This window comes from Melospiza melodia, chromosome 15 (assembly GCF_035770615.1).
Source record: "Melospiza melodia melodia isolate bMelMel2 chromosome 15, bMelMel2.pri, whole genome shotgun sequence".
Taxonomy (NCBI): Eukaryota; Metazoa; Chordata; class Aves; order Passeriformes; family Passerellidae; genus Melospiza; species Melospiza melodia.
The window spans coordinates 17,952,173-17,977,248 of record NC_086208.1 but is presented as its reverse complement, the minus strand read 5'-3'; the positions used below and the strand labels follow the sequence as shown (position 1 = coordinate 17,977,248).

The 25,076-nt window shown below is 47.3% G+C and overlaps 1 protein-coding gene across 1 annotated transcript in view; it reads left to right on the top strand.

Annotated features, from left to right (window-relative positions):
- CHSY1 (chondroitin sulfate synthase 1) overlaps window positions 1–25,076 on the top strand; it is a 75,933-nt gene that overhangs the window by 45,493 nt on the left and 5,364 nt on the right. The window lies entirely within an intron of this gene.

Sequence of the window (25,076 nt, the reverse complement as noted above, 5' to 3'; positions counted from 1 at the left end):
TGGCTGTTCTCCTGAGTGTGAAGCAGCCATAGAAAGCAAATGTGAGGTGGAACAGCAGCTCTTTACATTCCCTTACATTCCCCTTAAGGTGAACAACTGTTCTGAAAGGAGTCCACTTCTTTCTTTTCCTAAATTAATGCAGAAAATAAGGAAAACCAGGGCTTTGTTTGCCAAATCTGATAATTTCAGTGATTTTCCAGGATGCCACGCTTTGTCTTCTGTTGATTAAATGCCTATTTATAGGGGAAAAAAAGCCATTATGGATTAAACTGCCCTGCTTTTTCTCTGATTACGTAAATACCAATACGTATATAGTCTAAAAGTAAAAATGTTCCAAACTGAACTGTTTATAACCCTTAGGCTTTAAATATATTTAATACCCTTACAGTTAGTTTGAAGGAAGAAACAGCCCTGCTTCAGGGCAAGACACTTGCTAGTATTGTCATGTTGCTTTTGCATCTTTAGTGGCTGCCCACCAATACACTTAACATCATCTCCACCTTCAAGGCAGGGAAATGCTGTTACCCAGATTTTTGTGCATTTATCTGTGTGCATATCTATCACTTCTTAAATAAGGAAAGCAGATGACAGGAGAAATCTTCAATCTGGTGTCACAGATACTGCTAGGGATTTAATGTGTGTGTGTGTGTGTAATGTTGGAAGCCTGGCCAGCAGGATGAGGGAATTTCATACCACCTATCTTTGATACTGGTGAAATACATCAGAAATGGTATCCCCTCAGCTTAAAAAGGTCATGGAGAAACTGCAGAGGGTTTAGCAGACAATGGTCAGAGACCCATGAGCCACAGGTGCCCTCCAGGGACAAGGTGAGGAGCTGGCCTTGCTTCCTCTGGTGAAGGAGCTGCAGTTATCTAAGAGCACCTACAGCTCTTTGAGGGGCAGATGTGAATGTGATGGAACCAAACTCTTTGGGCCATATAATGAAGCTCATGGGGTTCAAGGCTGTGCCAGTAGCCCCAGTTCCATCAGGAGCCTTCAGAGGTCCTTTGTGATCAGAGCTTCATTAATCCTGTGAGGAGCTCACTCAGACCTCGGGGCAGAATGTGCAACAGCTGTCTACCACTGTGGTCTTGAAGCAAACAAAACCTGATCTGGCAGGCCTGAATGTGGCTTTGTTCTCATGTCTTCTGAGTGACTAATGCCGTGAGGAGGTGGGAGGGAGGGAGGCAGGGACAGGGAACATCTGGGTTGTCACTGCGGGGCCAAATCGCCCACAACGCCGGCCTTGGGTCTGGCCACTTGCACCTCCTTAGAGTGACTCTGGTTGTGGTGGGTCTAACGTTGCATTTTGGTAAAGACTGAGATGTGGTGAGCCTCTTGGGCGTGGGTAGGGTGGATCTTCTCATTCTGATCTGGAAGAATGTCACTCAGGAGCCATTTGTCAGGGGCTGAAGCAAGACACATTTTCTGGGCTTGTCTGCAGTGGGGACAGCTTTAGGATGTTGTTGTCTGTGTTGAATTTTTAGGCAGGAGGTGGTGAGGAAGTGGAGCAGATCTTGCTGTCGCATGCAGCACAGACACTCCATTGCAGTCCTGGCAAGGATTCCTGCCTCATGGGTGACACTGAGCTTGGCCCTCTGTGCTGCTACTGGGCAGAGTCTCCTGTGTGTGTCGGGTTTTTAGGGTGACTCCCATGGACGTTTCTCAGCACACAGCAATGCACATGGTCAAGAAGGTGTCTGCTAAGGATGTGGTTTTGCCCTGTCACAATATTGCCTGAGGCAAAATAGTTTTATTTAGGGTTTATCAGCTGATGTCAAGATATCTGGGCTCTGGCTGCTTTCAGGGATCAGCTGCACCTCGTTAAGACAGACTGACAGCTCCTTCTCCCCTTTGGCTGGTGGGGTAAACTTCCCTCACAGGATATGACAAATTTACATTGACTCAGTGTGATTTTGTCATACTCTGTGGGAAGCAGTGGGCCCAGAACAGATACTGCTTCTCTTGAGGTTTTCCAGCAAAGATGTGTAAATCTCTTTTGTAGCATTTCTCTCACTTGCTGTGGCCCTGGCCGTGTCATCTTGGACTCCTGGCCGTGTCTTGGGTTTCCAGTATGAAACCAACAAGCTGACTTTAAACTGAATATTTCTGGGGAGGTAAGAGGATGCAGAGTTAGTGTACATCTTGCATTAATTAAAGGTGAGGTTGTGCTTGAAAATGCTCTATTGAGAGGAACTTTGACTGTAGGAAGGCAGAGCTTGGAGGCTCGCCACGCTGCTTCACTGAGCCGTGGTGGTGAATGTCCACATGCTGTCCAGTCTGGTGCTGATGGCTTAATTTAAGGCTCTGCAAATGCTTGTAAGACCTTCCTGAATGTGAAATGACACAGTGGAGCAACGTTGGCAGTGCTGTTCTGCTTTGGCTTATTTTTGACTGGTTGGCTTAAACTGTCCTATCCACTGTCGTGGCTTTTTATGATTCATTTTTAGAAAGTGCAGGCGTGGAAAGCTGTGTCTGCCTGGCTTACTTTGCTGACGATGTCCAAGATTTTCAGTAGCTCAGATATGACCACGGTCTTCCTTCCCTCTGTCTGGAGGATGGCCGCCAGATTGAGGAGCAGCATCATCCCACTGACGCACATCCAGGGAAATCCGGGAGCTGTCTGCTGGAACAGCTGCTGGCTCTTTTTTTTTTTTTTTTTTTAATTTTTTTTTTTAAGAGGAAACCAGAAAAAAAATTAGGAAAAAAAAAATCCCAGGACAAAATTGAGCAAGAGTGTGGGATATTTGAGCCACCGGTGCACAGACTGATTGTCTCCACAATTAGACATTTGATAAGCAAGTTGGAGCAGCACTTGGGAATTTTGAATAGGGTTGAGATGTCCTAGTTTGTGAGGAGTCTTCTCAGGGTTGTGCCTGTGGGCAAATTATTCAGAATAGTGATTATTCAGAATTTGAAACTTGCAAATCAGGGAGGAAGGGGAGGATACGTACTGAGGAGCTGAATTTTTCATTTCTAAGTGGAAAAATTCAAGTCAGCATGCTTTTAATTGCACATGGTGCATTTTAATGTGTTTCCATCAGCTCATGTTGCTGGAGAGAGTTATGTCCATGCAGAGAATCCTCTTGATCTTAGCACTTTGTCCAGAAGAAAGGGTTGAGTGGCTGATGTAGTTCCTGTTAAAATCCCTTTGCTGTGTTTCTGGGGAGCAGCCAGGCAGCAGAAAGCCCAGAAGGATGTGAGAGCAGCAGTGAGAGCCTCTGCAGTGCTGGGCTGAGGGATGTCGGTGCTGCAGGGCTTGTGAAGTGAGTGATTAAATCAGCCACTAGCACTGGACTTGGAAAAGCAGAAACGAAAAGTCACTCCCTTCTCCTTAACCTCTTCATTCTGCCTCCTGCACCAGCCCTGCTTAATTATTGCTAATGAGTATCAGGGAATTTAATGAGAGAATTTCACAGAGTCTGTAATGAAGTCAGCAGTTGGACAATAGAGGAATAAAATCTCTAATTACCCAGGCTGGGAGCTCAGCTGTGGCAGGATGGCTGTGTTCAGCAGTGTTCCATTTAAGATTACGTGTCCTTCTGGACAGATCTTTAGCTTAACTGGCTCTGTGGGAGGTGACAGGAATCAAGCCAGAATCCTATAGTATGCAGAATAAGTCATGCTAGGGATTGCACATGCAGCTTCTGTTTTAAAGGGGCGTTTTGTGGAGCTTTTTGAGGATGGAAATGTTTGAATTGGTGGTCAGTGAGGCAGTAACATAGCAGGGAATGTCACAATGATGGTAGAGACACGTATATAAACCATTGCAAGTGTGTAAAATACAGCTTGTATGTGTGTTTTAGCATGTGTGCCTTGAGAGGTTTGTGGTCCTGGAAGCTGCATCTCTGCACTTCTTCCAGTACAAACTCACTCAGGTGAGTAGTCTAGACAGAGGTGACGGAGGATTTCCCTCTGAACAGGAACCCAGGAGAAGCTGGGGCTGGAGTGAGTCTAATGGGAGAGGACAGGGCTTGGGACTCTTTTTGCTCATTTCTTTTTTTGTTTTTCATACTGTAGTTAGCCAGCAGCCCATCCAAAAACAGTTGGCTGTATTAATTCTCCCTAAGTGAAAGCTTTACATGGGTGTGACTCTTTCTTTTCTTTGGCAGCCAAAGCATTTTTATTTCCAAAACCAGAAAAGTCTGGGGTTTTTTCCTTTCGGTGCCACTTGTAGGTAATGGAGCTTCAGCTAACCCAGCACTTACCAACATTTTAAATTAAATTAAAAAGAAAAACTGGAGGAACAGGGACACAAATGCAAGCTGGGAAAGTGGGACAAGGGCAGTGCTGCAGCTGGCTGCTCAGATGGATAGCATGGAAAGGGCATGACATGGTGGGGATGTCGTCATAGTGCTTGAGAAAAAACATGTTTTAAAGCTTCCAAGGGCAAGCTTCTAATGGAGCACCTATTAACCCCTAAACCTTGTTGCTGCAACATGCTGATCTCCCAGACATCTCCACAGGGCTGTGAAGGATTATGGCCAGATACTAATATTGGCCTTGGCAGCCATGCTGCAACAAAAAATGTGCATCAGCTGTGAGCTTTCCTGGGCCAGGCAGGGAGTGAAGTGGGCTTAGGGGTGACCAGAGGTGATGCAGAGTGGAAGTGACCATTCTTGGGAATCCTGGATCCACTGTGTGCTGCTCAGTGCTGCTGATCTCTGTCAGGAGATGGGAAGCAGGTTTAGTACCCAGAATGTGGGGTGGGAGGGCTGGAGGGGACTGTAATGACCGTGCAGTTCCAACCCTGCAGCCACGGGCAGGGACACCTTGCCCTGGACCAGGCTGCCCACACGGGGGAATTAAGGGGCTTCACTGGAGGTGCTGGTTGAGTGTGGGCTCCTGTTGGACACAGAGACCCCACAGAAAGCAGAGCTGGGCTGAGGGGTGAAAGCAAAAGCCACAAATGCACACAAAGCAAACCAAAGGATGCATTCCCCACTTCCCATTGCGGGCAGGTGTTCGACCATGCCCAGGAAAGCTGGGCTCCATCATGCCAAACAGTGAATTGAGAAACAATGCCATTGCATCCCCTCCTTCTTCCCCCAGCTCTGCAGGCTCAGCATGAGTCCATATGGTCTGGAATATCCCCTGGGTGAGTTGAGGTCAGCTGTCACAGCTGTGTCCCCTCCCAGCTCCCTGTGCCCCCCAGCCCCTTTGCTGGTGGGATGAGGAGCAGAGTGGTCCCTGACTCACTTCTCTCCCTGTGTTATCAACACTGATCCACAACAGCCCCATACCAGCTATTATGAAGAAAACTGACTCTGTCCCAGCCCAAAGCAGCACACCAGGATGTCTGGCAAGGGATTTTGTCCCCTTTCAGTCATGTTGCTGAGGCTCCTGCATCGAATCTTTCCCGTCACCTTCCTCACAGTGTAGCTGGAGACATTGCACAGGTTTATGGATCCCTACCCAGATTTCCAGAAGCTGGCATTCTTCTCCTCAGCTGTGTGAGTTGGGAAGGCAGAGCCAAACCAGCAGATCTCTTCTGAGCAGCTGTCTGCATCCCAGGGGGGGCAGGTTGGTTTAGTCTGTTAAAAATAAGTTTGTGCCAGCTCTGCAGGGAGTGAAGTGTCTGGGTGTGCAAGCTCTCCCATGGAACAGCTCACACAAAATGTGCTTTTTCAACTGCATTTCTCCTGTCCCCCAATCCCAGAACATCCTCTGGGCTCAGCAGGATGCTTCCTTGTAAAGGAGCCAGAGCCTTTGAATGAGACTTCACAGCTACAGGGAGGGAGGTGGTGTGGGCTTTGTGTGTTCAGCGTGGAGCTCCTGTGATCTTTTCTGTGGTTTTTATAGTACCTAGAGATGCTTTTTTAAATTCAGGGACCATTTCCTGTCCTTGGTGTCCCTGGGAGCTGCAGTGGGTCCCTGCAGGGGCTCAGCCCTTTGGGAGCTCCTCCTGCCAGGGGTGTTGTGTGTGGTCGGCTGCTCTGAGATCTGGGAGCTGGAGGAAGTGAAGTTTGTGTTCGGGAGTTGAAATACTTGAGGAGAAGTAATTGACCATAATCTGAGAGCAGATCTAGCTCTGCAGAGGACAGCTCATCACCATGTTCACAGCAACGGGCTTGTGAACGGAAATGGAGCTGATGGATGTTTTCTAATTATTCCCTTGTGTTGCGAATGTTAGAGAGCCAGCTTGAAATCTCTGCCCAGAATTCAGAGCCTTAATTTGTTTGACCTTTCCATTGCTGCAGACACAAGGCTCTATGAATTGCAGTCATCTTCATTAATTTCTCTATTGTTCTGGGGATGCAAATGAGCGTGTTCTTCTGTGGGTACCGTGCGGAAGGTGGAGATGCAGCTCTTGGTGTTGGGCAGCACTTCTGTGTGCTTGAGGGGGATGCTGAGCCCTGCCTTATGGAGGGTGGTCTTCCAGACAGGCTGAGGGATGTCCTGGCTGCCTGGAGCTGCAGTTCTGTTGAAATCCGCTGATGCAGGAGAGGATTCTCTCCCTTTCCTTGTCCTTCTTAGGAATAACCAGCTATAGCCTTTGTAGACATCCATTTTGACAAAGAATGGTACATTTCAGATAACATATCTCAAGGATGTATAATGCTCCAGTATCATCCTCTCGGCTTGAAAATATTATTCCAACTAATCAGCCCAAAACCCCTTTAAAAGCACATGTGTGTTTTCCACTGGTTTATCAGGGAGACCTTTTAGGCTGGTTTGCTCTCATGTTTTCATGACCAAAAGATAGGGCTGCCAGGCATCTGCTGGTTCAGATGGATGTCCTGGTACCAAATGTGTGTGTCTGTGAATCACCAGTGGGTGCAGCAGTAATTTTTGGTAAGTAGGAGGCAGACAAAATTGCTGGTTATGATTTGAAGTCCTGCCCACAGCAGAGCAAGCAAAAGGGATGAATTAGAGACAGGAATAGTAGCACAGCCTTTTTTTCTTTTTGTGTGCAGGAAACCTCAGGGCATATAATAAACTATTGCCATTTTGATTACCAAAAAAGAAAAAAAAAACCACCCCAAAAAACTGAAAGCAAAGATAAAATAAGAAAAACCTCAAGCTTAATGGGTTTGCCAGTAATAAAAATACAGCCCAGAACAAAAGGCTGCTGAGTGGTTTTTTATATCTTGTATTCAGTGTGCTGGATTGAAAAGAAATTGGCAAAAGTGTATTTTTAAAGTCCCCACCTCGCCTGCAGTTTCTCCCAGGAGGAGGAGTTGCCTTCGTGGCAGCCAGCAGGAACAGTGGTGAGTATGGGAAATGACACAATTAGGATAACATTAATTGCTCTTATCAGAGGATTTATTTTACAACAACCCTTTAATTCAGGCTGCCCCACCAGAGTTCAGTGCACTCTCTTTTAGTCCTGGGAGCTGGGCCTGGCCAGGGACTCTCCCAAATCCAGAGCTGCTTTTTGACTTGAGTGAACAAAGAGCCATTAAATTACACAAACACAAAGCTCCTTCGGGCTGTTCTGCCCGGTGGGACTTGTTTGAATCCTTATAAATACATTGAACTGACGTTGGCACTTTAAGTAAAGCCTTTCATGTCCTTTCTATATAATGAGTATGGCCAGAGCCAGTAATCTGCTTCCTTCTCTCATCCCTTCCCTCCCCTTCCCCCTGGTTCTGAACCTGCTGCTTCTCATTTGGGGAGGCTCATCCTGCTGTCTGCTGAGCTTCCCCACATCTCACACAGCTGAGGCCTCGTGTGCTCCTGGCAGCTCTTCTGACAGGGGAGAAAATTGGTACAGAGCACTGGTTTCCTCTGGACACAAGTCAGGCTGCTTTTTAAAGACAATTTGCTGAGCTTTGGTGCATTGCACTGATACATTTTCTCACTGTTCCTTATCCTCTTGCTGTGGGTGTGGGAAGGTAGCACCTTTCTAGCACTGCTGGGATGTGGTGGGGCATGGGGGAAAAGCTAAACTTCTGAGTCAGCATTCCCTCTCTGCTGCTCTTTTAGACTCAAAGCAGGAGTTTTTTGGAATCCAACTCAAAACTCAGAGGATCCAGCTGTCCTGCAAAGTGCCTTTCAGGGATGTCTGGCCCAGCTGCTGTGCTCCACCCAGGGTAATAGTCTAAGCAAAGCACAACGCTGCTTAATCCCTAGTCACTTTTTGTGCCCACAGCTTAACTTGGACTTCCTGCTCTCCAGTTCTTCTCCTCCAGGGCTGGGGCTTGCATTGCTCCAGAGCAGTGTCATTACCAAGGCAGCATAAAATGTGCAGCAGGCCCGGCCGGTGCCAGGAGGATTCTTGTGTGCCTGCAGCTCCACGTTGATGGGGAGGCTGGGGCTGCTCTCAGCCCGTTCCTGGCAGGGTGTGGGGCTGGCTCAGCACAGGCTTGGCAGTGGATTTTCCATGAGGTGCAGCCCATGGCAGTGCCCGAGCCCCGGCTGTTCCCAGTGGGGATTTGGATGCTGCTGTTGGCAGAGGCAGCAGCGCTGCAGATCCGGCTCTGAGGCTGCTGCTCCTGCCCCAAACTGGAGCATGAGGGATTGGAGAAGCAGGCTGAGATTGTGTTTGGAGCTGTAGCCTGTAGAGCACTCGCTGGTGTCCCCCTGGACTTTGCTGGTTTGATCTCGGGTGCTTCACAGGCTGCTCAGTTTCTCCAGGTGTGCCCGTGGTAACTGAGGGATTTCAGCCTAATCCAATTTTGCTCTGGAGGGATGAGGTTAATTCCTGGTTGTCTCCACAGACAGATGATTGATTAGGGGAGAGATGCTTAAGTGGTCCTAAGAGAGAAGCATATCCCACACTGCAGCAGGAGAGGCTCTGGGGAAGGATTTAGTCTCCCATCTGCCCTGGGATAGGAATTGTTCCTGACACCAGCTCTGGTGACCTACAGTGACCTTCACCATGGATAACTAGCCAGACCTCTGAAAAATGTCTATATCCTACTTGGGACTTGGTCTGGTGGGAGATGCTGAGGAGCTTCTCAGAGCAAAGCCCCCCCATGTCCCCTGACCTTCTCCACTCGTATCTTTGCTACCAGAACTACATTTAACAACAAACCTTCCCTGATCCTGGTGGAATCTTCTGAAGCTCTGAAATAAAAGTTCATTAATATAGGAGTGGTAGGGACAAGTGGAGAAAGATAAAGACAGTTGTGTAAAGTAATGAGCTATATGGATAATTTAGGGGTTCTGGTCCAGACAGGGTGGTCGGTCACCTGTAAAGCAAGTGGGATGCTCTGTGCAACAGCTTCCAGAAACTTTATTTAAAATATAATTGTTCAGCCACTTTGATAGTGTGGTGTCCTTGTTTTCAGCTTGGGATCTTCTTACACCTTTGAATTAATATGGAAGTCCATTTCCATATTGTCAGATAGTAGCCCATGCCTACTATCCCATGTCTAGTGGTCAAATTTGGACTTTCTTTGTAAGTGCCTTTCCTTTCCTACCTTGTTACTCCTGCTTTATCTATCATAAACCCTCCAATGGCCAGTACATGTAGTGACCATTTTTTTCTGTGCCAGGCACTGGAGTAAATGTTGATCTGTAGAATGTGATTTTTGAATGTGCTTTGCCCAGTGGAAGTAGGTGTCAACAGCTCCTGTTTCAGTTCTTGTTAGAGTTTTTGTACTGACTATTTTGCCATCTGCCACTGCTGTGCCCTGCATAGCAGAGGCTGGTTCTGCTCTCTGTTCTGAGGGAGAAAAAGTGGCACATTTCTGCTGTTGAGTGAATGGAACAGTGGCACACAGCAGCATTGCTCTGCCCTGTACTCCAGAGAGCATTTCAAATGGAATAAATCCTGCAATCCTGTTAAAACCGTGCCAAAACACTTTTCAGACTGGGTGAGCATTAATAGCAGGCTGACACGGGTTTCTGGTGGAGTGTCATCTCTAGCTTTAGCCACCTTGGGCAGGAGGATCTCTGAGGGGTTTCTAAGCCCAAACCTGTGAGGCTCTTTCTCTCCTTAGTGGGGGAAGGAACTGATAGTCAGATCTCCAAATGATGTTTGATATGTTCCCTGTTCAAGCCATCGATCCAGGAACACAAAGTCCATGTTCCCAGATCTTTTAGGAGAGTCACTCTTACAGGATAAGGTTGCCAAGTCTTCCAGAACTTTAATTATCATGCTGTAATTCCATCTGCAGCCTTAATAGAGGCGGTGTCGTGAGTGGTGATCTGCTTTCCTCCTCCTTTTGCATGCCATGGGCTGATACACCAATGTTTGCATTTTTGGCATTCTTGATCTTCAGGTTTTTCTCTTAAAACGAGAAGAGAGACTGCATGAAAGTCAAAAGAAGTACAGTCAGTCATCAGTGCAGTCGAGGTAGAATTTGCACAGCTGCCAAAATGAGGTTCAGATATTTTACTGGGTGACACAAAATAAATGTTTAATTCATAGTGCGTAACACTTTAAATAAATATCACTTGGCCACCCTCTAATGAGGATATGCTTGACCATTGACACCTCGTATTCTGGCTGGAGTTTCTCTCACTGGTTTTTATGGCAGGCTGTACATGTTTTAGAAAAAACAACATTCAAAATACAATTAATTCAATCTTGTCTAAAATGGGTCTTCAGTTTTGTAACATCGTATTTGAAAACCTACATTTAAATTGCTGCTTGCAAACAGCCTTCAGGATGCAAACTGAGCTTAAAACTGAGTTTTATGGGGCAATAAACTGCAATGTCATGTACTGGGTGATGGCAGCATACAGCTACTGTCTGCTTTTGAGTAGGGATCTAAATACTTCTCCTCCATTTTGCCCTCTTGAGACACATTTGCTTATTCCCTGCATCCCATGCCATGCTGGACCCACCTGCATGTTGGTTTTCTGGAGGTTTAACCTTTGCTTGATGAGGGGAGCAGTTAGTTTGTGAGCCTGGCTGCACAAAGGAAGCAGAAGTTTGGTTAGTGATTTTCTTTCTCACTGCTTTTTCTGAAACCAGAGCTGTTTCTTGGACAAACCAGCCAGAGAGTGAAGAGGAAGGGAAAAATCTCTGGGAATGATGGAGCAGCTGGAGGAGGCTCCCCCTGCTCCTGGTTGTAACAGGTGGGAGGGCAAAGGGAGTAGAACATAACCACAGCCATTGTAAATATGGATTTCCTAGGTAAACAGGGATCTGTGGAGCACAAATCTCATCCACTGCAGTGAGTTATTTGTTGCAGGTGTAGCGAGAGTCCCTTCTGCTCTCTCCACATCTGCTGTTTCTCACCAGGCTTGTGTCCTTTTCCTAAGAGCTGAGCATCTCTGGTTTGGGGCAGCCTTAGTTCTTAAGGTATTATCACATTAGCACTGTGCTGTTCCTTCTGGGAAGGGAGGAAGATAGGGTTAAATGAAGGTAGGAAGAAGTTAGGGTTGAATGAAGGTAGGAAGTTGGGGTTAAATGAAGGTAGGAAGAAGTTAGGGTTGAATGAAGGTAGGAAGTTGGGGTTAAATTAAGGTAGAAAGTTAGGGTTAATGGAAGTTAGGGTTAAATGAAGGCAGCTGAGGGGAGGCAGCTCTTGCCCACTGCCCAGTGCTTGGGGCTCCAGCAGCTTCTCAGATCAGCTCCCCCCTGGTCTGTGTCAGCAGTAAGACCCAGTTGGTGCTGATAAACCTTTGGCTGTTTCAGTTTTGCTGAGGAGGGCTTGGCAGGAGATCACAGACCTCTCCAGCCTCTTCCCAGAGTGCCTCAGCAGAGGGGCTGCAGCTCTTCCACAACGTTCTTGGATGGAAGCACTGCCTGTTCTGCTGAGGAAAGCTGCTCCAGAAGCTCACTAGCACCACTCTCCTGTCTTCAGGCACGGCTCTTCCTGCTGCTTGTGTCGCTGCCAGGACTCAAACATCAGGGAAACCAGAATGTTTGCACTGTGAGCTAATCTACTCTTTAAAGATGTTAGATAACGTAATAAAATAGCTCAGCGGTGCATTGCAATTACCTTTCACATTTCGTCATGCTTCGAAAATTTTTGTCTTCTGAAACTAGGACTGTATTTTTAGTACAGTGCAATCAAAAATGTCTGGCCAAGAACCTGATATAGTACCTAGGAAAATGGAAATATTCCTTTAAATGCCTTCCAGAGCTGTGGTTTCCGCTGAGTATTAAACTCCATTTGTTATGTCGTGATTACATACTTTGGTCTGGGTGATATATGGCTTGGTTTTATAATTCCATATATATGGACAGTTTGATCTCTTCCTTGTATTTTTAATAACAGAAAGCAGAACGTAGACTTTTATTTTAGCATGATGTAAGCATAATTATTTAGTGGGCAAGAGAATCAAGATTACATTCTTTTGCTAGCGACTGAGGCTTACAGATTTATTATTGTTTTGTTTTTTTCCTTCATGGTTATGGCCAAAAGATTCATGCTATTAAAACCTAAACCATTATGTCAGGGTAATGGTTTCTGTAACTTGGAAGTGAAGAAAGAAACCAAATCTAGAGTTGGCTAAGTCACCCCTGGGTTTGGAGTGGATTTGACATTTGGATTTGATATCATTCAGTAGTGGCATGAGTTAGTGAATCTCTTACAAACCTGTATCATGATTCACAATGTTCACTGCTCCTGGCATTCTGCAGCATTCAGAGCACAAATTATTAGCAGTGGTCTCAGCTGCTCTCATAAGCTACAACCTCTTGCTGTCATCTGCTCTTTTCCAGTCTCCAGTATTTCTCTTATCCTGTAAGGAAATTTCCAGGCTGGCATTTATTGCACCACATCCTATCTGACGCGGTGTCTGTGCAGGATGCTCAGCTCCTGCTGCCACCTTGAGTGAGCCATCAGCTCTTGTACCCACACACTTCTCGTGGCCTTGAGCCACCTGGGCCCTGTCCAGCTGCTCTCCTGTGGAGCACAAAGCAGGCCCAGAGCAGATAAATGTCCTTTCAAGACAGTTCCAGGCTCAGTACCAGTGTGAGTTTTCTGAGGGATGAAGATGAGAAGGATGTTGTGGGTAGGGTTGGGTTTTGATGTGGGTTTTTTGATGCTGTGGGGTTGTTTTACTTTCCCTTTACTTGAGCCTTTTGACAGAACAGAGAGGCTGACGTTTCATGGGTTGGGTGGTTTCTGTCCCCTGCAGGGTGGACAGGAGGGCAACGCCACAGGAGAAATCCAACATGCAGGGAGCCCAGGAGGCTGGACTTCCAGGGGGAGGGAGGTTTTCTTTGACAGAATTCTTGACTCATTGCAAATAACATTGTACATCTGCTGAGATGGTGCTGTTTCTCTGCTGGTGGGCCCCAGAACCTGGGCACTCATCCCTGCTGCCAGGGGAGATTCCTGCTGTGGTCAGCACTCTGCTGGGTCCTCATGTCCTGGCCACGTCGCTTCAGTCCCAGCCATAAAACCTCTTTCTTAGAAATCCTCCAAGTGTGAAATCCCAGTCCTCAAGAACAGGCAGTACTTTGCTTGGAAATGAGCATAAAGCAGTGAGCAGTACAAATGTTGTGTAAATCTCATGTGTTTGTGTCCTCTCCCCTTCTGAACGAGGCAAAGAAGTGTTCTTGGGAGTTGATGGATTTAGTGGGGTTTGTATGTGATTTCTTTTAATGTGCTTCAAATTAGTCACAGTGCTTTATTTCCTAGGCTTTGCTAAGCTTGTGGTCTGACCATATTGTGATAGTCACTCCTCACAGTTTACCCAGTGCTAGTTTTAATATCCGGATATAGATTTCTCCAATATCCTGCAATGCTGCTTTTCTGGATAATGCTAATACCAAACAGTCTGGGATGCACCAGGCCCCTGAGCTACATTTTAAGGTCAGCATAATGCTTTCCATCTCTCATCCTTGCACAACACAGACTCCTGCTACGTGTTGGGGTTTTTTTAGGACATAAAGTACTCAAAAGGAGGTTCTTGCTTCAGAAGTACTATGAGACAGCACAATGGTGCTTCTCATAGCTGCCTTCTGGTCTGATCTGTCCTTCTCCCTTCTGCTCTCCCTCTGCCTTTGCTCCCCTCCGTTTTCATCTGTAAGAAATATCCAGCAATGCACTGTTTCCATGGAAAACAAATGTCCAGGAGATCATCTCTGTATTTTCTGGCTTAAAGATCTGTAGAAATAAATGTCATTCCAGAGGGGAGAATAAAAATTCTCTTCTGACAGTTTGCTTGACAAAAAGGTGGCACACTGAACAGTTTTGGCTCGATTTGTCAGCTCTGTTCCTGTGGCACTGCTGAATTAGCTGTTAAAGTTTCTGTGAAGGGAGGAAACAACTATTTTGAAAGTCAAGTGGCCAAACTTCTCTCAGAGGCAGAGATTTGTTAGTTGCTGGTGTGTATTGAAGCACTTCTGGGCCAGGTGTAGATTGGCTCTCTCCAAACAGAAGAAAGAGCCTTTGAACATATTATCATTGCCTTAAAAATAAGAAAGAAAACTCTAGCCTGAGGCATTTGACAGGAGGCCAGACCTCAGAGGACAGCTGAAGAGAGACAGACAGGTTTCTAACATCTGGTTTGGGTGGGTGGATTATATTTGACTTTGGCATTGACATCAAGACGAGGCAGGGCTTGATGAAGAGCACGGTCCCGCAGCCTGCACGACATTCCCTGGCTCTGGGATGGGAAAACCCCAATGGGGATGGGCAAAACATGAAGTGGGGGTGAGAATCCATGCAGAGCTCTTTCTGTGGGCTTTAGAGAAAAGCACTGCTGGATTGGGCATCCCAGCTGAGCTTGTGGCTCTGGAGGAGGGCCCTGGCAGATGTCCTTGAGCAGAGTGAGAGCTGTCCTCCCACCAGGGCTCTGGGGGTGCCTCTGGGCCCTGCCACATGAGCTGTGCTGAGCACTGCTGCTATTTCAGGGCTCAAATAATGTGTCAGTGCCCCTTTGGTTTCTGACACGAGGTGCAGCCCCCAGGCTGAGTCAGCCCTGGGTCCCTCTGCCACCAGCTGAGCCTGTTCCCAAAGCTGGCTCTTGGTGGAGGTTTCCAGGCCTGCTCTTGGCCAGGACTTGGGAGCACCTATTTGCTCGTCAGAGCCCGGATTAGCTCAGCTCAAAACCGCACTGAGCTGGGGAACAACCTGCAGTTCAGATGCTGCAGGGATATCTCGGAGCAGCTCTGAGGGAAGGGCAGAAAGCAGGGCTGTGTGTCCCTCTGAAAGCCCCATTGAAGGGCTCTGGCTCCCTGGTGGCCGTGCCTTTGTGGCCCAGCAGAGGAACACAGTCCCCATGCAGGACCTGCCCCGCTGCCTCTGAGCCAAGGTGATTTACAGCCCCCCCAGGACACCAGGCCCCTTCCAGGGCAGCTTTAGGCTGTCAGGCTGTAAATTGTCTTGGTTCAGGAGCTACTTCAAAGCAGCCCAGGCTTCCTGCAGCAAGGAGAGGGCTTTTTGGCAAAGCCACCACAAGTAATTTGCTATTCATAAGTCAAATCCCTGAAATGTCCTCGATCAGCAACTAAAAATGGGTCATAAGGAGACAAGGCATTGCTGTCTGCTGAAGGAGGATGCAAACTCCACTGGCCTTCTCCATCTGTTGGCTAAAGCTCCTTCTGCATTCTCAGCAATGGCTTTTCCTCCCTCCCTGCCTCTCTCTGTGGAGCACACGTGAGGTTGCTCGAAGCAGCAGAACCTTGACCCAACAGGCAAACCCACCCAGGAGATCTCCCATTGCCCAGATGAGGGGAAAAATGTCAGTGGAGTACGGGAAAGTCACTAATGAAGAAAACGACAAATTCCTCCAAGCTGCTTGGTTTCCAAATGCAGAGAGGCTGCAGTGGCCAAGGGAGAGGGAAGGAAGCAGCAGCTGGGTGCAAGCTGAGGCTCGTAGGCTGCAGGCTGGCAGCTGGAGGGATGCAGGGACCAAGCCATGGTGGCTGCAGGCAATGGGCACAGGGTTTGGAGCCTGTGGCAGCTTGGCTGCAGCCAGCAGAACAAAGTGTACTCCCGGCTGGAAGCAAAGAAGACCTTAGAAAGTCCTAAAAACTCTTTGTGTGTGTGGCTAATATTCAAAAGAGAATTCACTTGTGTTGTGTGATTAGCAAATCCTTCCCCAAGCTGTGTGAGTATTTGAGACAGTGTTTTTTTTCCTTTCCATTTCTAATGCATTTACATTCAGCATAATTGCATTTATCAGCATCCACATCTCCTGTTTTAATTTAGAGCATTACAAAGGGAGCAGTTGAATACTCTTTTTGTCAGAGCTGGATGATGGATGGTGAACATCAGCAAGGCCTAAACACCCCTGTGGAGGTGAAGGCCTGGCTCTGACAGACTGTGTGTAATGCAAGAGGCACTTGGTTACAGAGTGCGGCAGAGTAATGCTGCTTGTTCCTTGTCCAAGCCGTGCCAGACAGCAAACTTCCAGAAAACCTCAGACCATATACAGTTAGCCAGCAACACTGTGTGAAATCTTTAACCATATTTGAACGAACGGGCTGCCTTGGACACGGCCAGGAGGGAAATGCCAGTCTGCCTGACAGCTCGTTTTAATCATGAGAAAGTTGTTCCACTGACAGGAGGACAATAAAAAACTGTGGCTGCCTAGAAAGATGTTGCCTTCCTTCTACTTCTGAGCTGCAGAGGAATGGGTTGGTCCCAGACCTGTGCATGTGCTTTTCCCTTCTTTCATTACCTTTTCCCCTTCTCTCACCCCCTTTCCCTTCTCTCACCATTTTTCTTCCCAGGGTGTTGAATCTGCGCCCACCCTGCCAACCCTATCCAAATGAGTAATTAGTAAGTCACTGCTTTCTCCTAAAAGGTGACTTATTTAAAATATATTATCCCTTGTGCCTCAGCAAAGCAAGCAATAAAAATAGGTGACCTTTGTAGTTAGAGCTATTAATGCACAATTTATGGTGCTTTTAGGTTACAGGGCATGAAAGGCAAATTCTTGAGAGATTTATCAGCCCTCTGAATGGGCAAACCTCGCCTGTTGATCCCTTATTGATCAAGGAGCTGTATCTTTTCTAACCCAGCTGCTGTGTGTTGCAGTTATTTTAGATGGCAGAGCTGTTTGAGGCAGGGACCTTGTCATGGAGTGGTTTTGGCAGTGCCACGTCTCCGCTGGATGATGTACATGTGTTTTCCAGCGACGAGACAAAGGGCAGATTTTGTTTTTAAACTCAGCCCAGAAGAGCAGGAAGGCTGTAAGTCGTGCGTGGTAATGGTACAAGCGTTGAGGAACCCTTGTGCAATCACCATCTCGCTGTGGAAATTCTTCCTGCAGCAGCTGCGTTACTGCTCGTTACCACCACAGCCTCCTAAAGCTCTGCTCTCCCCAGGCCAGGGCTCAGCTGTGGATCCTCGTGGGCTGGCTGAAACATGTGGCTTCTCCACATAAAACAAGGGTTTGTGACTTTATTTTCCTCCCCTCCTTGGAGCAATTGCTGAACAATTCTTTGGGGAAAAAAAAAAAAGTGCACGCGTTTCATATAGACACTTGAGAACAATGCTGAGCAGCTTTGGTGAGCCCTGGAAGCTGTCACCCTGTGCTGCTCCCCGTGTGAAACAAGCTGGTGATTGAGTCCAGGCCCTTGTAGGCAGTCTTCAAACCAGCTCCAGCAATGGTGGCTCTGGCTGAAAAACCAGATTAAAGATGAAGAGCGGCTCTGAGCTCGCAGGAGGGTGAAAGAGGAGTGGATCCCTCTCTGCCTGTGCCACAAATGTTGTGTCTGCACTGGACACTGGTTCTGTGGGAGGTCTGTAGGGAACTCCATAGCTCGTTCTGCTTTTCTTCCAACAGGAGTAAAAGGAGATTTCTTTTAAATCCAGCTTAATTTGAGCTCCTGCTCATTGCTGGATGCCAGGGAGGGGTGTACTGAGATGAGCTCGCTGGTTGGGCATGGTGCTAATAACACCAAGGTCGTGGGTTTCATCCCAGTATGTGCCATTCACTTAGGAGTTGGACTCAGTGATCCCTCTGGGTCCCTTCCAGCTCAGAATATTCTGTGATTGCTGTGACTGATTGCTGCTGACTGCAGACCAGCAAGCCCAGCACAGCCTCGTGCTGCCAGCTCGGAGCAGAGCAGCCTTCAGCATCACCAACCACGGATATCTCAGCATGACCCTGGAAAAAGCAGCTGGAGAGCACCATTGGAGCACTCACTGAAATCCAGGCCTGCAGGAGAGGTGGCTGTGCCATGCACAGTGATTCACCATCACCTTGTCCTTTGTGCTGTTGCCATGCCAGCCAGGTGACACCAGTGAGATGCAGGCAGAGCCTCGTTGGTCCAGCAGGACCAAGAGGACAGAGAGAGCCCTGAGTGTTACCTCAGTGCTGGCTGGTTCTGTGTTTCAGATAACCCCACCAGCTTCAAGTGGTGTGCAGCTGCCACCTCCTAGGGACAGGCCATCAGCAATTTGGAAGGGGCTGAGGTTTCAAGAGTTCCTCCTGAATAACATCCCTTATTCCAGCTGCTCCCCTGGCAGAGGCACAGCAGCATCCATGGAGGGGCTGTTGTGGCATCTGGGAGGAGGGTTCACCAGCAGAGGAATTAGAAATTAGAAATATATTCCCAGTTTTCTGTGAGTTTTCATCAGCTGATACTGATGTGGCTGGCAGAGAAGTGCTTTTACCATCAGTTGTTAGCAAAGCATGATGCAGATGGGTTTATAAATGAAGTTATGGAAGATGCTCTCTCTCTTTGATGCTGTTCTGGCACTGCAGCTCTGAGGGCAACAGCTTTGACACAGGCAGTTGAGCAGCTGGCCTCGTCTTGGGGATTTAATTCAGCATTCCCAGCTTCCTTCCTGGCCCTTTCCAAAAGGTGCATTCCTGACACAAATCTTCTCAAGGGATCAGAAACAGCAAGCCTGGTCTGTTGCCATGAAAAAGGGGCTGTGGCTCTCCTCATCCTAAATGGTTCTGCTTAAGCTGGAAGTGATGAATGTCTTGCAAATGAATCTGTTTTTTAAAATACACCCCCACCTTTTTACATGCAGGGAAGAACTGCAGCTATTGTGAGGCTGAATCTTTGCCTAATTAAATTCACAGTAATCTCCTGTGAAGGCTCAAGAGAGATTCAGAGCTTTGTGCTGACTGCCTCAGCCCTGTCCTTCAGTGCTGCTGTGTGACATTGTCCCCCTGTGCCTGCTCTGGCCTGGAGGGTCCTGAACCATCCTGCAGGAGCTGAGCTGCCTGGCTGCAGCTGAAATTTCTCCAGGGTTTCTTCTCCACTCCCCTTTAAGCAGCAGCTTTTGGTAGCCTTGCCAGGTGCACCAAAAAGGCTCCTCATCCATTGTGGCTCGCAGCTCCTACGAAACCACTGGATGTGGAAAGCAGCTCCCAAAAAGGAATCTTTGAATTCCATGAACAAAAGTATTTCTAAATGATTACATTACTGCTTCTTGAAAACACATGGTGGAAAATCACACAGCAGTCCAGAAGAGGTCTTCTCTTCTGTAGGCTGTGTTCAGGGGAGGCTGCGTCCCTCTAAGTCTGTTTTTAGCATCCAGAATATATTGGCCAGGGCGTCAGGAGCTTTCTGCTCATCATCTCCAAGAAACTCCCCTTCAAGGGTCATGTGCTGCTCCTCTGGAATCTTAACACTTTGCATGAGAAAGAGCAGATACAGACTTCCAGGGCTGTGGCTCTGGCTTTCACGGGCCTGTTGAAATGCATAATGAAAAACAAGTTTTCTTGTGCTCTGCCTGTGCTGTGGAGTAAAAGTGTGGAGTTGACAACAAGGAAAAGAAATGCTGAGATGCAGCAGATTCAGCGGGCAAGTAAAATCTGGCATCATCCCTGGGTCTGGCCTTTAAATGAGCAACCAGCAGGGAGTCACTGTATCCCTGGTTTTGTTTGGATGTGGGACAGAGGCTGCAGAGGGAGAGCTGAATCATTTGCCCCATGGGTCAGAGCCTTGACTTGAGCAAGGGCGAGCCTTGTGAGGAGCAGCACTTTGCACCAGCACTCGTAATTTGGAAATTATGTTAGAAGCAACTTTTGATTACACTTTCTCAGGCAATCCCAATGACAATTAGTCATTTGCACCTACCATGTTCTGCTTCTTCAATAGCTCTTGTGTAGAACATTTGTTAATGTTTAGTGGTATTTTACTTGTTTTTGTTTCTGTCAAATCAGAACCTTTTGGACGAAAACCTCCAAATCACATCCAGCTCTCCTAAGGTTTACACTGTTAAATCTGAATATCCTCACTGGCACATTCTGCTTTATCTGGTTTCTGTATCCTCGTTTAGACCAGGGGATGAAGCTCAGTTTAGTGCAGGGCCAGGAGGAGGGAAGCTCTCTGCCTCCTGGCTGGAGGATCTCAGTTCCCGAGAGCCTTGGACTGCTCCCACGTGTAGGTTTTGGGTAATGCGATTGTGGAGCTCAGGGTCAGAGGTGAGGTACTCAATGCCAGTTTTGAAGACCCATTCATTTTTGCAGGTTTTCTTCTTTCCCTTGCCAAGCTGGAAATACTTTAAAGGCTGCTTGGTTTGAGAAACTAAATGAATAAGTAATTTTTAAGCTCTTCTACTTGCTTAAACAAGAAAGGATTGGAATAAAAACACTTGTTTAATTAAACAGCTACTTGGTATGGTTCACAAAAGCTTGAACCCCAGCAGTAACTCTCCTAATTCACAGATTCCTTGGGAATTCAATGACCTTGAGTTTGCTGTGCTTGAAACTTGCCTGAGTTCTTGGCTTCCTTTCTGGAATACTTTGGAGAGGAGAGGAGAGCAGGAGGCACTGCAGGGCTCTCGAGTGAGACCAGCACTGTTCCACTTAGGATCATATAAGAAGAGGCATTTGTGTTGTGCAGAATAAACTTCTTGCTTCAGAGCATGCCTGGGCTTACTGCACCCAGAGGCCACAGCTGGATCTGCCTCTGCTGCCCCAGCCATGGAAATTTTGAGTGCTCACTGCTCAGGATGATTTTCTTGCCTCTCTTTATGAAACAAAGCAAACGTGAACCAGCAGTACATGATGAAGTTTGTGTGAGAAGTGACTTGTTTGAAGAATCACATCATTTAATTGTGCTCCAGAGCTCAGGGCTTCACTTGCCAGCTGAGAGGAAAGTCTGATCTCCCAGCACCGAGTGGCATTTCCTGCATCCTTTCCTGTAGTGGCAACTGGGGAGCTTAAAGCCATGAACGAGTGGCCAAGTTCACTGGAAGTGAGTGTTTATCCATTACTTCCCCATGTTTGTCTCCACCATAATAACTCTGGCTGAGGAGTGGCTTCAGTCATGTCAGTGCTTAGCTGTGGGATATAAAGCATCAGGATTTAAACAGAGAGAACCCTGAATGCACAGAGTTGTATCCAGGAGGTCCCTACAGTCTTCCCCTCCAGCAGAGGGAAGTCACAAACCCTGCTGCTCCTTTCCCTTGGCAAAATTTATCATCAGTTGAACTGTATTGGTGATGTATAAACCAGAAAACTGGAGATGTGTTGTGGTTAATCAGTGCAAAATGGTGCTAGTGCAGTTCCTTGGGATGTGGTAGCAGAAGGACTTTAATTTCATTTCAGCAGGAGCTGCCCCCTTGCCACCAGCTGTGGCACATCTTTGTGAGGAGGAGATGGGCCTGAGCATCCTGCCTGGGTTTGGCTGTGGGGCTGTCCCAGCACCTGCCTGCTCCTGCAGCTCCACACTGGGACCCTCACCCTCATCCCCTCCTGACAGAGGTGACATTAACCATCATTGGGCTTTCAATTAGCTGGCCTTTGTATTGAAACCCACCTTGGGCATTTTGAAGCCTGCCACAGAACATGTCTTACCCATGGTTGCTGTTCCTGAGGCTGTGGGTCTGTGTTTTCTGGGCTCTGGTAGCACAATCTGGAGCTGTGAGAGAAAGCCCTCGGGGGCTGATCCGTGGCTGCAGGCCAGTTTCTGCATAAACTGGTCTTATTTTTAAAGTCCATTTTCTCCAGTACACTTTTTTTTGGCCTGCAAAAGACTTCTTCATTTAAAACGAAGAACATAACACTCTCTCCTTTCAGTTGGTCTTTTGGACATGAGCCAGCAGTGCCCACAACAGCTGTACCACAGTTTAAACATTCAGTCTCTAATGGTTTGGGGAACATTAGGGTTTTTAAGGCTTCAACAGGTCTAGAGTAAATAGTGGTCAATAAAGAGTAGCTCTTCTTTGTATCCCTATGCTCTCAGTGCTCTGCGCTAGAATAAAGCATGCTTAGAATATAATCATTGCAAAATTAATATCCATGAAAGGTTCTTTTTTTAAAAAAAGAATCATAGAGAAACCTGTTTCACTAGAAGAAGAGTTTGCAAGAGTTCAACTCTCAAGACTGGTAACAGGCATGGGGAATTTGGCACATAATGTCTGTGGGGGACGTGCATGTCCTGGGCTTGTGTCACTCCCTGTGTGTGTTTAGGGACTGGGAGGAGCAAATAAATCACAGGTATTCCCTTCTCTATGGCCTTCTTCCACCCACCTATTGGTGATGTACACAAGATTAATTGTGATTTTGTATCTTCCTTATGGCTGTCGAGTGCTGCGTGGAGTCAAAAGCCAGTGTGTGCTAATTGGTGAAATTTAGCACGATGGTTTGGACCCAAATATGATCATAAATTATATTAGCAATGATTGGTGATAGGTGGGCATTGCCCTTGTGATTGAACCCAGTGCTGGGGAGCCTTAATGATTTGGGCAAATCAGTGTTGGTGGAGCTGTCAAATGAACTGCTCATTTCCTTCAAGCGTGTAGGTGTGGTGAGCAAACAGAATCCACGTGGGGCTGGTTTCTGGGACAAAGCCCTGGCACCTCACAGCCCTTCTGTGGCCCTGGGTCCAGTGTCTTCCCTCGCCTCGGCCCGAGAAGGGTTAAACTGCTCTGCTGGCCACTGGCCACTTGGGCTCTGTGTGCAGGCTTGGTGTCACTGAAGAAATGGTTTGTAACTCCTTGTACTCTCGGTAGGGAGTTTTTAACCCCTTCCAGCCCCCTTGTTTGTGTTTCCTGCTGCTGTGGGGTGCACCTTGGCTCCCCATCGGGGATCGGAGCTGCGGGATCCTGGCACAGCCCGTGCCTGCTGCAGCCTGCTGAGTGCCAGGGACAGGGGGACACTGCAGCAGGACAGGGGGAGGCTTCACAGGGAAAACATGGAACCAGCCTTGCAAGGCATTCTCCTGAAAAATGGGATTATATAAAAGCCTGGCTACTGTGGTGCTCCTCATTAGCTGCACGGCAGGGTTGGCCGGCGCGCAGGGCTCGGGCAGTTGTCACCTCTTGGCTGGAGCAAGGTGCATGTTAATTGATGTTTCAGTTGTAAATTGCTTTGTGTTGGAGCCCCACTAAAGGCTTGCTGAGATAGGTTTTATTTTCAGTTTTCAAAGCAAGCTAGTTCTGGGAAGGGGCAGGAAGGAGTATTAGAAGGTAACCAGTCTACCTAAGAGGTTACTCCTGAGTGGCAAACCAGAGCTTTAAAATATGCTTCTTAATTTTAATTTGTGCCATTTGCTAGGGGTTCCTATCTTTACTTCCATTGGGATGTTTCATAACATTTTCCTACCCATCAGTATTCTATTAAAACTTTGTTGTGTAATCTGAAAGCCTTTCTGCTTGTCATGGTTTCCTCTTCAGAATGCCCTAGGTAGCAATTTTGGAGTAAATGCATTCAGGCTGCATGGTCTTGATTTTGTTGTCTTATAAATTCAAAACAAGACTTGAAATTAAATCCTGTTGTCAATTTTCTTTTAAATAATGGCGGCCCAATGATGTGATTTAAGAATTTTTATCAGATGTCACAGGACTCCTGGAAAAGCCTCTGCCTATAGTTGGTGTTAAAGTGTCAGTGAAATTGGTTACCATATGCATTTAATACTTGTAGTTTTACATGTGCCTAGTGTTAGAGGATGGATCAGTGTTGTCAGTAGAATAAGTGGGTCCTGCAGTGTTGGACTGATCCTGTTCTTCCCGTGAGAGCTCTCCACTGCAATAAATGGTGCTCATGGGACTGACCCTAGGTGGGTGTGATTTAAGGTCTCCTAGAGCCCTTCACAGCCACAGCCAGATTCAAAGTGACCAAAAAAATAAAGCTTTATTAGTAGAGGAAACAATACAGGGATACAAATGAAGAATAGTCTTTAGGGTGAGTGGAAAAACGGTGTTTCTTGGGAGAGCATGAGGTTCATTCAGTTTGGATAACTGTGCTGGACGTGGGATAAGCCCCGCTAACCTCTGCCCGTAGCGCTCTGTTCAGTCCTGCACGCCTTCCAGAGGGACATTATCCATCTCGACAGGCAGCTCATCCCAGGCTGCCAAGGGGCCATGGCCAAGATGTTCTCCTTTGGCTGCGTCCTGTGCACATCCATCCATCTCTGGCCTGGATTGCTCCCAGACAGCGTGCACGCAGCAGGGATCACTTGGGGAGAGCGGGAGGAAGGTGAACTTGGAGGAGAAGGGGGTGGGGGCCTGCTGGTGACCCACGAAATACACGTCCTTTCTTTGCCAGTCCTGCTGCAATCCCTCCCTCCCTCGCTCCTTTGCAGTGATTTATGTTTGCTCACATTCAGTCCCTGCTCCCAGCAGCTCAGCCTGCTCTGTGCTGTCGGCAATGATCCGCCCAATGTCAGGTTTCAGCATGCACACAGCCAGCTTGTTGAGATAGAGCAATTAAATCCAGGTGTAAGTTTATCCCATAGCTTCAGTGTCTGTCCACAATAATGGGAAAAATGCAACCGAAGGCCTAATAAAACAGGACTTGTGCTGGCTCTGAGCAGCTGGTAAAAGGAAGGTTTCTGTGCTTGTGATTTCCTTTTTAGCGCTCTGTTTGATTGCCATCATATTTGAGACCTTCTCCCTGGTTCTTTTTTTGAGTTTGGCTCTTTGCTGACCTTTTACACAAGCTTTATTGCCGTGTTTCCTGTGGCAGATTCCACTGCCAGTAACAGAGATTGGATCCCATATTGAATGAGGGTGCTGTGTCAGCTCTGGCAGGTTGATGACATTTGTGCTGTGACACAGAATCTGCCTGTGTTCTTTTTAAATTTCCATTATCTAAGCTGATATATACCTTTGGTCTCAAGGTTTTATTTTCAGTTTATTTTCCACATTGTCGTCCTGGTTTGCCTTTCACGATATCAGCTACTGCCTGAGCTGCTGAGGACTGTAAAGCTGGTTGGTCTGCTTTCCTGAGAGCTGTGAATCTAATCTCAGCTCACTATCTTCCTGTTTTGAAATAGCAAATGCCACATTAAGGATGTTTTTATTATGGTGTACGTGTGCACTCTGTATTACCTGACTCTGGAACTCTAGGAATCTCAGGTG